The sequence below is a fragment of the Canis lupus genome, chromosome 5, assembly GCF_011100685.1.
Source record: "Canis lupus familiaris isolate Mischka breed German Shepherd chromosome 5, alternate assembly UU_Cfam_GSD_1.0, whole genome shotgun sequence".
Lineage (NCBI taxonomy): Eukaryota > Metazoa > Chordata > Mammalia > Carnivora > Canidae > Canis > Canis lupus.
This window is the reverse complement of record NC_049226.1, coordinates 2,730,908-2,747,696: the sequence shown is the minus strand read 5'-3', so window position 1 is coordinate 2,747,696 and position 16,789 is coordinate 2,730,908.

Below are 16,789 nucleotides of genomic sequence, written 5' to 3'. Positions count from 1 at the left end.
CTCTTCTTTCATTCTATTCCTCCAATATAGCCTGTCTTCGTGCTAAGAACCTAAGAAACTGGAGATCTAAGAATCTGGAGAAAAGAAATAAGTTTGAAGGGATGTTTCAGTACCCCTCTGTTTATGCTAGGCATTCTGAGAATAATTGTGACTTTGAGGGAAAAAAAAAAAAAAAAACATGATCTCATTGGGCTATACCTAGGAATACACATTACCTTGAGTTAGATATATAGTGTTCTGAACTACACATCAGTCCAGATCACTGGCAGCAGCTTGGTAGACCCCTGGAGCAATTCTTCACTACAAGCTGCATCAATAGATCCTGGCCACTTGGTTAACTTGGGGAATAAAAGCTGGTTTAACTCAGGAATACTTGTCAGGAATACTTGTCAGCTTTAGGTATCTGGTAACCAACTTAGATGAGCCACATGAACAGAAAAATTACCAAAGAAATCCCAGGTTCTATTACTTCAAAAGTCCTTGAGGAATGATATCAACAATATAGCTGAGATGTTCTTGTCATACCCCACCCCCCACCCCTTTCTACAGCAGTGTAGTATCCATTCAGAGGCAGAAGTACCTTTGTGGAAGCTGTGGGATCCAGAACCATATGCCTAGGAACCAGAAGGAATCTTACCCATCTGTACATCAAGTAACAGACATACAGAGCTTGGTTCTGGCTCTGGACCTTGCAGTGACCCATGAACCAGCTCTAGACCCTCTCAGTCAAGTCCAGAAGCCTCTAGAGAACATGATCTTAGATCAACCATGATATTGAGAGCCCTTATGGAATTTCAGGTTTCTGGCAAAGAAGTTCTAGCACAGCATGAGAATTATAAATACAAGTTTAGATGCCTTGGAGAGGATAGGAGGAAAAGTTTGACTTTACTTATGTAACCATTTTTCCCAAGCAGTACAGCTCAGTGCCAAATGAGACCATCTCAGTCCATTATTTCTTCCATAGGGGAAAGTAAAAGTATCTAAGTCCTCATCTTCCCCATATGGGGCCCATTTCTCTCTCATTCCATCCAGAGTACTGCCATGAGCTGCATGATTGGGGACCTGGAAGAGTGGCAGATAGGACTCTAGGAAGGCATTACAAAAAAAAAAAAAAAAAGGCACAGAGTGTACTAACTGATCACAGTCTCCCATCAGGAAGTCTTGCCATGAGCTTCTTGTGATACTTCATCCATAGATTCCCCCAGTTGGCCCACACCCACTCCCAGCATTTCACATGCCTCACCCACACACCCTCACACCCCATGGCAAGTTGTCTGTGCATACCCTTAACATTGGCAAGAGTCAGCTTTGGTAGATGACTGGTGAGCATGTGCAGAAAAATAGCTCAAATCTACAGGCCAGGAAGAGCTCATAAACTTGAGCTTTAATCCTGCCCTTGGGAAAGGAAAAGGGAAGTGTCAGCACTTGGCCTAGTGCATTGCAGTATAAAGAGAAGGCATACAATCTTAAGAAATCTGCCACAGGAGAGAGCAAAAAGTGTGAGAAGGGCATACCCATAGGAGGTCTGACAAAGCCTCAGAATCTAGCAGAATGGACAGAAAGTATTTCTCTCCAAAAGTCAGTTAGTAAAGACTGGAAGAAGTGATTGTTACTGATAATGTAAAGACAGTAAAAGTTTAAGGAACATGAAAATTAAGGAAGCACGATACTATCAAAGAATCATAGTAATATTCAAGTAACCTACCCCAAAGACAAGAAAACCTGCAACTTTCCCAGTAAAGAATTCAAAATAGCTATTTTAAGGAAGTTTAATGAGGTACAAAAAAAAAAAAAAACCACTGGAACACAAGTCAACAATATCAGGAAAACAATATACAAACAAAATGAAAAGTTTAACAAAGAACAAGAAATCATTCAAAAAGAGAAAGAGAAACTCTGGAGTTGCAAAATATAATGAATAAAATGAAATAGAAAACATCAACATCAAAATGAATCAAACAGAAGGAAGAATCTGTGAATTACCAGATAGGACCTTTGAAATTATCCAGTCAGAGGAGAACAAAGGAAAAAGAATGAAAGATAATGAAGAAAGCCTATGTGATCTATGCAGTACCATTAAAAGAAGAAATCTGAAAATTATTGGAGTGCAAGAAAGAGAAGAGATAGAGAAGAGAATAGAAGGATTATTTAAAGAAATAATGATGGACAACTTCCCAAATCTGGAGAGAGATTTAGATATCCAAATTATGAAGTCCACGGGTCATCAAATGAATTCAACAATATAGTCTCCAAGACACATTAAAGTAAAAAAAAAAAAAAGTCAAAAATCAAAGATAAAGAGAGAATCTTAAAAGCAACAACAACAACAACAAAAGAAGTTGTCACTTACAAGGGAGCCCTCATAAAGCTCTAGGCAAATTTCTCATGAGAAACTTTACAGGCAAGGAGAGAGCATGATGATATACATATAAGGGGCTAAAAGGAAAAAAAAAAAAACAAAAACCTACCAGCCAAGAATACTTATCTGGCAAGGTTGTTCTTCAGAATTGAAGGAGAGATAGGCTTTCCAAGATAAACAAAAGCTGAGGGAGTTCATCAGCACAAGACTTACCTTATAAGAAATGCTGAAAGGAATTCCTCAAGCTAAAATCAAAGAACACTAGGTACATGAAAATATAAAAATATGCAAAAGCATATAATCAAATTCAAAATGCACTAATACTATAATATGGTGGTGTATTAACCACTTAATGCTAATGTAAAGTTAAAGGACAAAAGTAGTAAAAATAAGTTCAGTAAAATAATATGTTAATATACAATATAAAGAGAACTAAATTGTGACATCAAAAATATGAGTGGGTAATAAAGGAGTAGTTTCTGTATGTAATCAGTTAAGTTGTTAGCAGAAAATAGACTTATACCAAATGCTTTTTGGTAAGCACAAACCAAAAACCTATAGTAGATACACATAAGACACACCTAAGATACACATAAGACTTATGAGAAGGAAATAAAACCATATTGCTACAGAAAATCATCAATTCAAAAAGGAATGCAGAAAGAGAGGAGGAAGGAATAAGGGGACTACAAAACAGCCAGGTAACAATTAAAAGATGGCATTAGTAAGAGCTATGGATAATTAGTCTTAATGTAATTGGATTAAATTATTGAGATCAAAAAGCATAGCATGGCTAGATAGATTAAAAACAAAAAAAAAGACCAAATTGTATGCTGCCTTTAGGTGACTCACTTCAGCTTTAATGATGCACATAGATTTAACGTGAGGGGACAGAAAAAGATATTCCATGCCAGTGAAAACCAAAAGAAAGCAGAGTTGATAGATATATAGATAGATGATAGATAGATAGATGACAGATGATAGATCTCATATATATCATATATAAGATAAACTTAAGCCAAAAACTGAAATAAGAGAAAAAGATAATTATTATATGATGATAAAGTGGTCAATTTATAAAGGAGATATAATGCTTACAATTGTCAAACTATGGAAAGAGCCCAGATGTCTATTGACAAATGAATGGGTAAAGATGTGTGTGTGTGTGTGTGTGTGTGTGTGTGTGTGAGATGGAATATTACTCAGTCATCAAAAAGATGAAATCTTACCATTTGGAATGACACAGATGGAACTAAAGGGTATTATGCTAAGGTAAATAAGTCAATCAGAGACAATTATCAATTGACAATCAATTATGATTTCTGTCATGTGTGGAATTTAAGAAACAAAACAGAGGATCATAGGAAGGGAGGGAAAAATAAAATAAGATGAAATCAGAGAGGGAGACAAACCATAAGAGACTCTTAACTATATGAACAAACTGATGATTACTAGAGGGGATGTGTGTTGGGGGAAGGGATAACAAAGTGAGGGCATTAAGGAGGGTGCATAATGTGATGAGCATTGGGTGTTTTATGCAACTGATGAATCACTGAACTCTACCTCTGAAACTAATAATACACTATATGTTAATTCAATTCAAATAAAATAAAAAAGAAAGTTAAAGATTAAAAAAAGAAGATACAACGATCTTATATATCCAACATCAAAACACCTAAAATATATTAAGCAAATACTAACAGATCTGAAGGGAGAGCTAGACAATCTATTAATAATAGGTGACTTGAATATCCTACTTGCAACAATGGATCAATCATCCAGACAGAAACTCAATAAGGAAATATTGGATTCGAACTATAGTTTAGGCCAAGTGGTCCTAACAGATATAGACAAAACATTCCATCAATCAACAGCAGGAAACATATTCCTCTCAAGTGCACATGGAATTCTCTAGGATAGGTCATACTATAGGTCACAATATAAGTGTTACCATATTTTAAAATATTGAAAACACATCAAGTAAATTTTCTGACCACAATGGTATGATAAATCAATTATAGGAAGGAAAGCGGGAAAATCTACAAATAAATGGAAAGTGAACAACACACTCTGAGCAACCAATATGTCAAATACAAAATACAAAAAAAAATCTTGTAACAAATGAAAATGGAAACACAACATACCAAAATTTATGAGATGCAGCACAAGCAGTTCTAAGAAGGAAATTCATAGTGCTAAATGCCTACATTAAGAAGAAAGAAGATATTTTTTTTAAAAAAGCAACCTAACTTAACACCTTTAGGAATTAGAAAAAGAACAATGTAAGCCTATCATTAGCATAAGGAAAGAAATAATAAAGATGAGAGTGGAAATGAAGACATAGAGGACAGAAAAATAATAGAAAAGATCAAAGAAACTAAGAGCTGGAGTTTTTTTTGAAAAGGTAAACAAAACAGACCAACCTTTAATCAAACAAAGGAAAAAAAGAAGACTAAATAACTAAAAGCAGAAATGAGTCATTACAACTATGACACAGAAATACAAGAATCCTAAAAGATTATCATGAACAATTATACGCCAATAATTTGGATAGTCTTTTACTAGAAATGGAAAAATTTCTAGACACATAAACCTATCAAGACTGAGTCATGACTAAGTAGAAAATCTAAATAGATGAATAAATAGGGAAATTGAATTAGTAACAAAACCTTCTCATCAATGAAACACCCAGGACCTGATGGTTTCTTTAGTGAATTCTACCAAACTTTTAAAGAATAATTAATGCCAGTCATTCTCAAACTCTTCTAAAAAAATTAAATAGGAGGAATTATGAGGGTAATATTACCCTTATACCAAAGCCAGTAAGGATATTACAAGGAAAAAAAAGACCACTACAGGCTAATATTCCTGATGAATATAGATGCAAATAAGCTCAACAAAGTGTTAGCAAACCAAATTCAACAGCAAATTAAAAGGATCATACACCATTATTCAGTTGGATTTATCCCTGAGATGCAGAGATGGTTCAACATATGCAAATCAATACACCACATAGTAAAATGAAAGGTGAAAATCATATGATCATCTCAATAGATGAAAACATTTTTGATGAAATACAGCATTCCTCTATGATAAAAACTCTCACCCATTGAGTATAGAAGGAATGTACCTCAACATAATAAAAACCATATATGAAAAGCCCACAGCTAACCTCATAGTCAGTAGTCAAAGGTTAGGAGATTTTTCTCCAAGGTCAGGAGCAAGACAAGAGTGCACACTCCTACTCAACATGGTACTGGAAGTCCTACCCAGAGCAATCAGGCAAGGAAATGAAATAAAATAAAATATAACCAAATCAGAAGGAAAGGTAAAATTTCTTCATTTGCAGATGGTATGATCTTAAACAGAGAAAATCCTACCAAAAAACCATCCAACTAAACCACAAATTCAGTAAAGTTGCAGGATTAAGGAATCAACATACAGAAATCAGTTGTGTTTCTATGGACTAACAAAGAAAATATCTGAAAAAGTAATAAAGAAAGCAATGTTATTCACAATAGCATAAGAACAATAAAATACTTAGGAATAAATGTAATGAAAGGAGGTGGAAATTCTATGCACAGAAAAATATAAGACTCTGAAGAAGAATTTAAAGAAGACTCAAGTAAATGGGAAGATACCTTGTGTTCATGGATTGGAAGAATTAATATTGTTAAAATATCTAGACTACCCAAAATCACTTACAGGTTCAATGAAATCCCTATCAAAATTCCAAAGGCATTTTTCAGAGAAATACAAAAAGCAATCCTAAAATTCCTATAGATTCACAAGAGACCCCAAATAGCCAAGGCAATCTTGAGAAAGAACAATGCTAGAGGCATCACGTTTACTGATTTCAAACTGTTACAAAGCTGTACCAATCAAAATAATATGGTACTGGAATAAAAATAGACACATAGACCAGGGAACAGAACTGAGAACTCAGAAATAAACCCTAATATAAGGAAAGTGAGCCAAAAAACCTTCAATGGGGAAAGGTAGTCACTTAAGTAAATGATGTTATTGAATAATCACATCCAGAACAATGAAATTGGGCCCGTATCTTACACCACCCACAAAGATTAACTCAAAATGGATTAAAGATTTGAAATAAGTCCTGAAACCATAAAGCTCCTAGAAGAAAACGTAGGACAAGCTCCTTCACATTGGTCTTGGCAACATTTTTTGGATATGATACCAAACACATAACGAAGTAAAGCAAAAATAAACAAGTGGGACTACATCCAGAAGTTGAAAACCTGTGCAGCAAAAGGAATAATCAACAAAATGAAAAGGTAACCCACAGGATGGGAGAAAAAATTGCAAACCATATATCTAGTGAGGGCTTACTACCCAAAATACATAAGAAACTCCAACATCTCAACAGCAAAAACAAGCAAACAAACAAAAACCCAGACAACTGGATTTAAAAAAAACAGGCAGATTTTTTTTTAATTTCCTGAAGAAGACATACAGATGCCAAGAGGTACGTAAAAATGTATTCAACATCACTCATCATCACGGAAATGCAAATCAAAACCACTATGAGATATCACCTCACACCTGTGAGAATGGCAAAGACAGAACAAGTGTTCACAAGGACAAGGAAAAGGGAACCCTTTTGCACTCTTGGTGGGAATGTAAATTGGAGCAGCCCCTATGGAAAAAAGAATGGCAATTCCTAAAAAATAAATAAATAAATATAGAAATAGCATACAATATAGCAATCCCACTTTTAGGTATATATCCAAAAAATGAAATCAGGATCTGAAAAGAAAAATCTGAACTTCTATGTTCATTGAAGGATTTCTTTCTTTTTTTTTTTTTTACAATGGCCAAGACATGGAAACAATCTACATGTCCATCTGAGGATGAAGAGATAAAGAAATTAGAATATATACATGACATATATCAGACATTTTATGATATATATATATATATAAATTGTGAGATGATTATGAGATATATATTGACATATTTCGTTATATGAGAAACATGATTTCTTAATATATATGAGACATATATATATATATATATATAATATACATATATAAATACTATTCAGCCATGAGAAAGAAGGAAATCCTGCCCTTCTGACATCATGGATGGAACTTGAGGGCATTACACTAAATGATATAAGTCAGACAGAAAAAAAAACAAATATTACACAGTATCGCTTATATGTGGAATCTAACAAAGCTGAGCTCATAGAAATAGTAAAATGATGGTTCCCCGGGGCTGTGGGGTATAATAAATGGGAGGCCCGTTAGAGAATACAAACTTCTGGTTACAAAATAAGGAAGTTCATGCAATGGATAGCGTGGTGATCATAACCAAATATACTGTATTATATACTTGGAAGTTGCTGAGAGAGCACATCCTAAATGTCTTCACCACAAAAAATAAATGGCAATTCTGTGAAGTGATGGTGGTGCTAACTCTCCCGTGGTAATCATTTGTTCATATGTAAGTGCATCACATCGTCACATTGTACGCTTACATTCATACGTGCAATTATGTCAGTTATGTCTTGATAAAGCTGAGGCAGCTCCTTAAGGAAAAGAGCGGGTCATATAACCTCCACTTTCCCGTTGGCCAGTGGTTTCTGGCATGAGAGGCACCTAACACAGGTTCCCTGGAAGTTCTCACTTCAGTAGTGATATCATACGGGCACTATAAAACTCCTTTTTGGAACTTCGGGACTCCACACAGAGGTGGAAAGGGGAGTTCAGGAGATTTTTGGTGTTGTTGCTGACATTTAAGTTTATGCAAAGACTTTTTCGGTCTAATTATTTTCCTTATATTTCTGAAGCTTCTTTCTGGTGCATCTGGTCATAAGGGTAAACAAGGACTTTTTGAGAAATCAATGAATTGCTGCCAACGATAAGGAAAGTAATTATGCTTGGAACTGGATAAGAACTGGATAAGAAATACATTCATTCACTCCCCCTTATTTACTGAGGACTTAATGTATTCCTGACACAGTACTTGGTTCTAGGATAAAGTGGGGAGCGAAACAAAACACGGCTTTTGCTCCTGAGACATTTCCAGCCTAGTGGGTAAGAGAGGCGGTGATGCAATTGCCGCAGACACGCACTGTAAATGCGCTCCGTGCAGGGTGCTGTGAACACAGTTAGAGGAGCTATGTGGGGGTCCAGTAAGGTCTCCTGACCAGGTGAGATCTGATTTGCGGCAGGAAGGATGAGGATTCGAGGCAGGAGAGAGGGGGGAAGGACACTAACCACAGACACAAGGCCCTGACGTCGGAGGGGGACTAGCCTAGCAGAGAAAACCTTCATCTCCCACTCCCGCTTCTTACATACACCATTCCGATGGGTTACTCTTTTCTTTTCAGGCACAGTAACCTTCATACGTACAGTTGAATGCAAACCAGTACACTTGCCATTCATCTCACACACACCTTTACACACAATAATATGCTGGTGAGCCTTTCTTTTTAATAGAAAATCTCTCTGTGTGCGCTAAGACTTAGACTATTCTCTTTTTTTTATAATAAATTTATTTTTTATTGGTGTTCAATTTGCCAACTTACAGAATAACACCTAGTGCTCATCCCTTCAAGTGTCCCCCTCAGTGCCCGTCACCCATTCACCCCCACCCCCCGCCCTCCTCCCCTTCCATCACCCCTAGTTCGTTTCCCAGAGTTAGGAGTCTTTATGTTCTGGACTTAGACTATTCTCAAATCTGAATGCAGCACATCCGAATCACCGGGGTGGGGTTTCCTATTAAATTGGTATCTCCAGGGAGAGGGCCGTGGAATGTGTATCCCACGCAAGTTTCCCAGGTGAGCCCTCAAGATGAGAACATCCAAAACCTCTAAAACAGGACATCTTGTCCTTCCAATTTTCTTTATCTCCATAACTGGCATCATCAAACTTGGGCTCAAACCAAAAACCTAGGATTTGTCTCTGACTCACCGTCCCTCACCCCCCACAGACAATCCATCAGAAGGTTCTATCACTTCCAGTTATGTCACATGTGTCCAGCTCTCTCCGACTTTGCTGCCACCTTGCTCCAAGCTCCCCGGTCTGCTCCCCTCTGTGTCCAACTAGTCTATCTTAGTTCCTAACCATTCCACAATGGCTCCTCACTGGCCTCCCTGTCTCCGACACTCTCCACACAGTGGCTGGAGTGATATTCAAACACGCTTACACAGACACACACACACAATACCTATCATTTCACAACTCATTGTAGGTTTTTTTTTTTAAGATTTATTTATTTATTCATGAAAGATGAGAGAGAAAGATTGAGACAGAGAGAGAAGCAGGCTCCATGCAGGGAGCCCGATGTGGGATTCGATCCCAGGTCTCCAGGATCATACCCTGGGCTGAAGGAGGCACTAGACCGCTGAGCCACCCGGGCTGCCCACTAGTTTTTGAGTCATTTTAATTCAGTTAAATCTTAATAACTCTCCCTCGGGATACTTCTCTAACTCTGATTTTCTGACACAGGGAGGGCTCGAGGCCCCCAGAAGTGAAGCCAGGATTTTAACCGAGGGGGTCTGACTCTGGAACTTGCAAGCTCTGTATCTGAGCTACACCACCTTCAGTGAATGTGTTTTTATTCAATTGTCAGATACACATTTTTTTCACTTAAAAAGAGATGTGTCTTGCAATCAGTGGCATATCACAATTTAATTGGCATCATTTTTTTCTTATGTTACATAAAATAATGTTTTACACCTGATGGCTCTTAGAGTTGGTGAAATATGATTATTTGTTGAATGAATGGATGAGAGTAGGTCGGTGGAGCTGCCCTGGTCATCTCGGCTTTAGTCTTTGCACGCAAGCAAACAGTACATACACAGCACATTGAATACTTTGGATAAAAATCAATAGAAAACTATATACCTGTTCTTATTGCTATCAATTATTTATGATTCCAATTAATTATATCTTAACTTATTTGACAACAAGAACTTAAGGGAAAATTACATTAGAATAACCCACCCTTTAATATTTCTTTCTTTTTCCCTTTAATATTTCTTGATGACTGTTAAGAATCTTGACTCTGAAGTATTCTCCCAAACTGATATTCTTGTGAGTTTTTTTTAAAGGCATTAATTTCACCACATTCTCCATTCTAGGTGGTTTGAATTAGATGGTCCCAATTTTAGTCACCATTCTTCTTCTTCTCTGTGAGTCACATACTTTTAAACACAGCCTGATGTTTACTTGTGTGAAAGGGGGAAAAAATCCCCACCAGGTAAATATACGATGCTTGCCTCTCTACCTATTTGCATGTATTTTATTCATTACTTTTATGTGGATGACTTGGGTTGAACATCTGGAGGTTTGCAGTATTATGATCAGTGATTGAGGGATACCTGCCTATGGAAACATACACTAGTAATAGTATTAAAAAAAATTTATACTCATCTGTTCTTTGCAATTTACAAAGCACTTTCACACACTCCAGCTCCTTTAATTTATTTAAATCTCTCCATAACTATGTATGGAGAGACTTGGCCTTTCACACTCTGAATCTTCTTAATTGTACCTCTGTCTGAATACTCTCTGGGCTCTGAAATGACTACTTTAGACAAGTGCAAAGTCATGAATAAGCCAAGGAGATACTGGGTCAAGAGTCTCAGCAAATTTTGGAGGTATGTTTCTGAGTGGTAATGAGCCTGCAACTCAATTATTCAAATGTTAGTAAGACCAGAGCTTACTAATACGGGTTCCATGGCACCTGGCATACAAAGTTTGGGTCGCAGCAAATCAACAGGGCAGGGCCTTGGGCTGCTGGAACCCCTGAGCCCATAGCAACTAACTGTGAACAGCTTTGTCCATGTATCCCGGCGTGCTACGATGTGCAGACCTCCTAGCAGATTGAACGTTCCGTCTCGGCCCTGTCAATCTGGCTGTGCCTCACTGCACAAGTGTATCAGGTGCCACTAGCTATGGTCTACATGAAGCAGCTGCCACGAAGCTGTGGGTGAGGTGCACGGCCCAGTTGGCTCCACGCTAGGACCCCACATCTCTCTAACACAGATGTTAAAACTAACTCACTATCCAAGTCTGGACGTTGCCTCTTCCCTGGAGATTCCATGCCAACCCAGAGGCTTTGAAAAGCATGGGGCTTTGGAAACTTCTAGGAATAACCTGCGGACCTCTGGACAAGTAAAATCTCGGAGTTAGAATGTGCCACGCAACCCTCACCCGGCCTGCTTCTTGTCTCACAGTGACTCAAAAGGACTTTCAGAGGCTCTCCCCTTTGCTGAGATGAATCTCCTAGGTGAGATCTTCAGGTGGGACGGATACTATCAGCATGGCAGGAACACACCCCATGTGGTTAACCCAGCACTGTTGAGCAAGGGCAGGTGGCTAACACCCATCACCACGATGTGGGTACCAGCCCTTTCTGTCAAACAGGATTAGCAGCCTGGCCATCAAACCGAGCTGTGATGCCAGAGACTTTAAGGCCCTGCAGGAGCCCCCTGACTCTGAGAGTTTTTACCTTCAATTCCGTTTAAATCCAAGAGGCCTTCGCCCTACTGGCAGCTCCAGAGTTACCGCTGAGGCTTAGGGAGAAGCTGTTATGAAAAGCTGAGGTTGTTGCTAAGCAAAGGAAGTCTCACCGAGGCAACTGACAGAGGAAAAGCAACACCTGGTTAAACTGAAATTGACGTGAGAGCTCCTCCAGGCTTTAAGCTGCTTTTGTAAGGGTTAGAGTTCCATCCGCCTAATATTGAAAAGGCAATAAGCATAGAAAATTGGAGCGTCCCCAGATATGCAGTTGCCTAGTGGGGGGTCACGGTGAGAAACACGGCCAACCACAAGGGCACACTTGGGTTCTGGGGTGGGAGAGGGTCTCTGCCCATCTTCAACACCCAGGCCCCACGTGTCCTTTGTTGGGGCCCAGGGGCTGTGCGGAGGGGTAAGTTCCCGTACCTTGTCATCCTCTGCTGTCCTCACCCAGCGAAAGCAATCTGTGAGGAGAAACGTCTTCACACCTGCTTGGTCTGAGGGCAAGGCACCTGACATCCAGTGTCTCGGTGGTTTTGACGCAGGGGAACCCAGAACCGTCGTCGGCAGGTCTTTGTTCCTTTAGGAGTTCTTCCCACAGACTCAGTCTTGCGCTAGGTGTGTTGGGAGATTCAGGGGGATCTGCTTGTGGTCTTAGCCTCAAGGCAACCTCCTTACGACAGCACTGGGGCACAAAATATGTTTCTATAAAAAGTTAGAGTGTGAGGATGTGTCAAAGGAGAAGGGCCTAGGAGGTGGGGTGGCCGGAGGGCCAGGTAAGCCATGGAATAGGACTTGAGCTGGGGACAGGAAGAAGGTAAGGCCTGCCAGCAGGGAAACCATGTGAGGGGATCTCCAAGATGGAAATGAACAGGTAACGAGACATTTCTCTAGTGGACAGAGATTGTAAAAGACGGCTGAGCACTGCGCAGTTATTGCCTGTCTCTACTGCATGTCAGCTCAGATCTCAGGCAAAGGACACACAGAAAAATGCACCCAGTTTATTGCTATAAAGCACTGACTGTAAACACCCACGTAGGAACCTCTAGCCCTGGAGCTGGATTGGCTCTCCTGTGGGTCGCAGTCCTGTTGCCTGTACGTAGAGACTTTTAACCTGAAGAACTGAGAGTCTTATCCATAGGCTGCACCTGATTCTCTTTTTCCTGCTAGAATGGTAAATTCTAATGGAATAAAAAAAAAATCTAATAAAAACTAACACAAAGGGAAAGAGGAGATACAGCTAAGACCTGGTGCTTTCACACGAGCCGGGTGCCGGGGTGGAGACCAAGCCTTTGGTTGGTGGCATAGCAGGACCATCGATCAGGACAGACTCCAGCCCTCTAGGAGTTGCCCTGCTCGGCCAAGCCTTAACTGCTTAGTGTTGAGTATCCTCCATTTACCGCCCCCCCCAAGCAATCTCCTTCCTTTCCCACCCTGTTCTGCATCTAGGGGGCTGTCCTTAATTGCTAGCCGCCCCTAAGCCCCTGTGTTGTCTAGCTACAGGCCGAATGTGGCTAGTGAGGGGCTCTTCATTCCCTGGCTTCTTCCCCGTTGGCCCCGAAGTTGGCCCGAAGTTGCCAGTGGTTACATTCTTCCATAAAGACCCCAGTGCCCGTCAGCTGCCTCTCGCCACAGTTACAGATCTAACCAAATTCCCAGGGCCAACCCTTGGCCTTGAAACTTCAGGCCAAGGAATAGAAGTGGCAGCTTCTCACTGTCAGTAGGTAGACCTGGGGTGTCTCATCATGACGTGATAGCTTTACTGAACTCCAAACACATCACTGTAGTTGAGCTCTCCATTCATCTCTTTTCAATTGCCCTTGAGGTATGGTAAGTACCTGCTCTTGCAAAACCCGTCAATGATCCTTAAGTTGATTCTGGAGCAGTACAGGGCGCTCTAGGGGAGGGTGGCTGGGGTATCCAGTAAGGACTGGGCCGCTCAGGAGACTTCTGGCAGGAGCTACGTACCAGAAGTATGGAAGCATTTCCATATTTTAGCAGCCGCGTATACAGGTGGTGCTGGCTGCCCATCAGCCCCATTCAGACCATTAACTGCTTCTGTCTCATTTTTCAACTAAAGAAACCAAGACTCAGGAAGGTCAAATGAAATGGCCCATTATAATTTTCCTGTCTGCAAGGGTTTTGGGCTTCACCTTACAATTCCTTTTTAGGATGGTGAATGCCACATTCTATATATAAAACCATGACATATAAAGGAAACATGTAAGAAATTCTTTCAAAAGGGTCAGAACCCTGACTGCATTTATGTTCTTTACTTGTGATTTTTTTTTTTTTCACTGACTCAATGAATTTAGTTTCTCTGCTTCCTGGGAAGAGCCTATATCATAGCAGAGACCTTACCTAATTCTTTGTTTTGCTACAATGTCTAACATGTTTTTGGCATTTAATGAATGTCCATGAATAGCACCTATCCATGGGGGGCTCTGCGTTCAATGTGATCACTTGCTGTTTCATATACAGAGGTATAATACAAAAATAAGGGATCGCCTTTATTCCGTATGAAATCATAGATCAGCTCTTGAGATGGCTTTCAGAGTTCGTAAAGCTCAGCTCCTCAGCTCCAGCCCAGACTGGGTTTGAACTGTAACAATCAGACCTGTGTCTCCCATGCACACTCTGCACAGGTCCCTGGAGAGCCCTTCCCCAGCTCTGGCTGCCCAGCAGTGTGATGCCTCCTGCTGTCTGATGAGGGTCCCTTCCACCATTCTCCCTGCTGCAGCAGTGTGAACACAGTGGGGAAAGAAACCAGCTTATAGGCCAGGCACACAGAGACTGACCACAGATGAAAGCGAATCGAGTGGAGAATTATGGCAAGGGCTGAGAGGCACTGGGCTCTTTCCCCTAGAATCAGTAGCAAAAGTATGTACATTTGTAAGAACCTTTGGCGGCAGTCATGCATTCATCCACCAATGGGACAGATCCGAGCATCCATTGTGTTTCAGGCACTGAATCAGGCACTGAGGATATAGGAGTGGATGTGAATATCAGAATAAGATATAGAAATACAGATGGAAGAGAAGGATATAGGAATGAATCTTGACCACAAGAACATGCCTTTTAAAAAGTAGGACAATTAGAAAACAGTGCTACAGTTTGATGTTTATTCCATCCTGTATGTCAAAGAGGACGTCCTATGTGCTAGTAGCTTGAACAAGATCACCCTGTCCCTCCCTGTAGGATATTTACTTTCCAACAGGGGAACTAGAGTCAACCAAGAACTGTTTCTGATCATTATTCAAATATTATGGTACTGGTAGCATTGAGTTATGTTGGGATTAAATGAATTAATATTATAAAGAACTTTGAGTAATGCCTGGTCTATAATCAGTGATATGGGTATCACAAATGAGAGGGATAGTATGAACTGAGAGAAAACCTAGGGACTTAACCTGATCTTGGGGATCAGAAAATTCCTCCTGGAGAAAATGACATTTAAGGAGAGATCTAAAGAATGGGCCACAGCTGACTGAGCAAAGGTTGGTTTAAGACCAGGTAAGAGCCTTCTAGGCAGAGGAACTGGCATTGTGGAGACACCAAGGGACAAAGAGCATGAGACAGGAAAGTTGGCTGGAGTGCAGATAAGCAAGTGGGTAGTGAAGGAGAAAGCTAGAGAGGTCTTCAAGGAGCAAATTGTGCCAAGCCAAGCCCTGCAGGCTGGGTACGGGTTGAGTACAAGTCAGCCCCCCCCGGAGCACTTCCAAACCCTCCTGTGCATCCAGCATCCTGTAATTGCCGGGACCACCGGTTCAAAAGAGATCCACTTTGGCTCAAGCCTCTCTTGATGTGCTTACAGGATGGGCCCCGGAAGCTGAGTAGAATCTGCCTGGGGCAAGGTCACATCCCAGTGCAAGATCCCCAGTCAAATCAGGGTCTTTCCTATTAAAGTCTGTTTATTTCATCATCTGCAGAATGAAACTCCCAGACAAATAGAGAATTAAAACACCTTGAAGTCAAGATCCAAGGACTATCACCTCCCAGATGAGGATTGGAGGGATTAGCACTGCAGGGACCCAGCACCCAAGGCACTGAAACAGTGCTTGAAGAGAAAGCAGTGCTCAAATGCCTAATGTTGATGAGACCTTTCTGAGGAAACACCTGAAGCAGCTCTCAAATGGGTGGCAGACACAGTTTGGGGGATGTGGAATCTTTCTCACATGCCTAAAGCCTTCTCAAAGCTGGATCTGCAAGTAGGGGATGGGGGCCGAGTCTTCTGCTCTGGCTAAGGCTGCCTTCCCCCTCATCTTTGCTTGAGACTCTACAACCTGCCCGGTTTGAGTCCAAGGTGCCGATGCTGCTAGGACTCCTTTTCTCATGTGACATTTGTCCTGTCCAGATGGCACCAGCAGCAGGCCAGCTTACAGTGTCCACACACTCATGAACCAGGGCAAGTCAACTGTCCATCCAGATGGCCAACATGTCCCAAGCAGGAGCACTTTGTGTTTTCCCCACAAGACACAAAAGGTCTGTTCATCCTTTCCTTAGGACAAACAGCACAGCCTACTTTATCTTTCTTTTTTTTTTCTTTTTTTAAAAAGATTATTTATTTATTCATTCATCATCTATTCATTCACACGGAGAGAGACAGAGACATGGGCAGAGGGAGTAGCAGGCTCTCCTGTGGGAGCCCTATGTGGGACTTCGATCCCAGGACCCCGAGATCATGCCCTGAGCCGTAGGCAGATGCTCAACCATGGAGCCACCCAGGTGCCCCTACCTCTACCTTTTTGAAGGCAGCTGCACTCAGTGGTTCCAGAGGGTCCTCCCTTCTAAGGGACTTGCCCAAGCACTTCATGGGTGTCTAAGGCTGACTACTCAGTGATTCAAAGGAGGATTTTCTGAGTTTCCAGTTTTGTAAAGCAGCTGGCACTACCTCAACAAAGGGTAAAAATGCATCCACATCTATTTCATCTCAATGGCA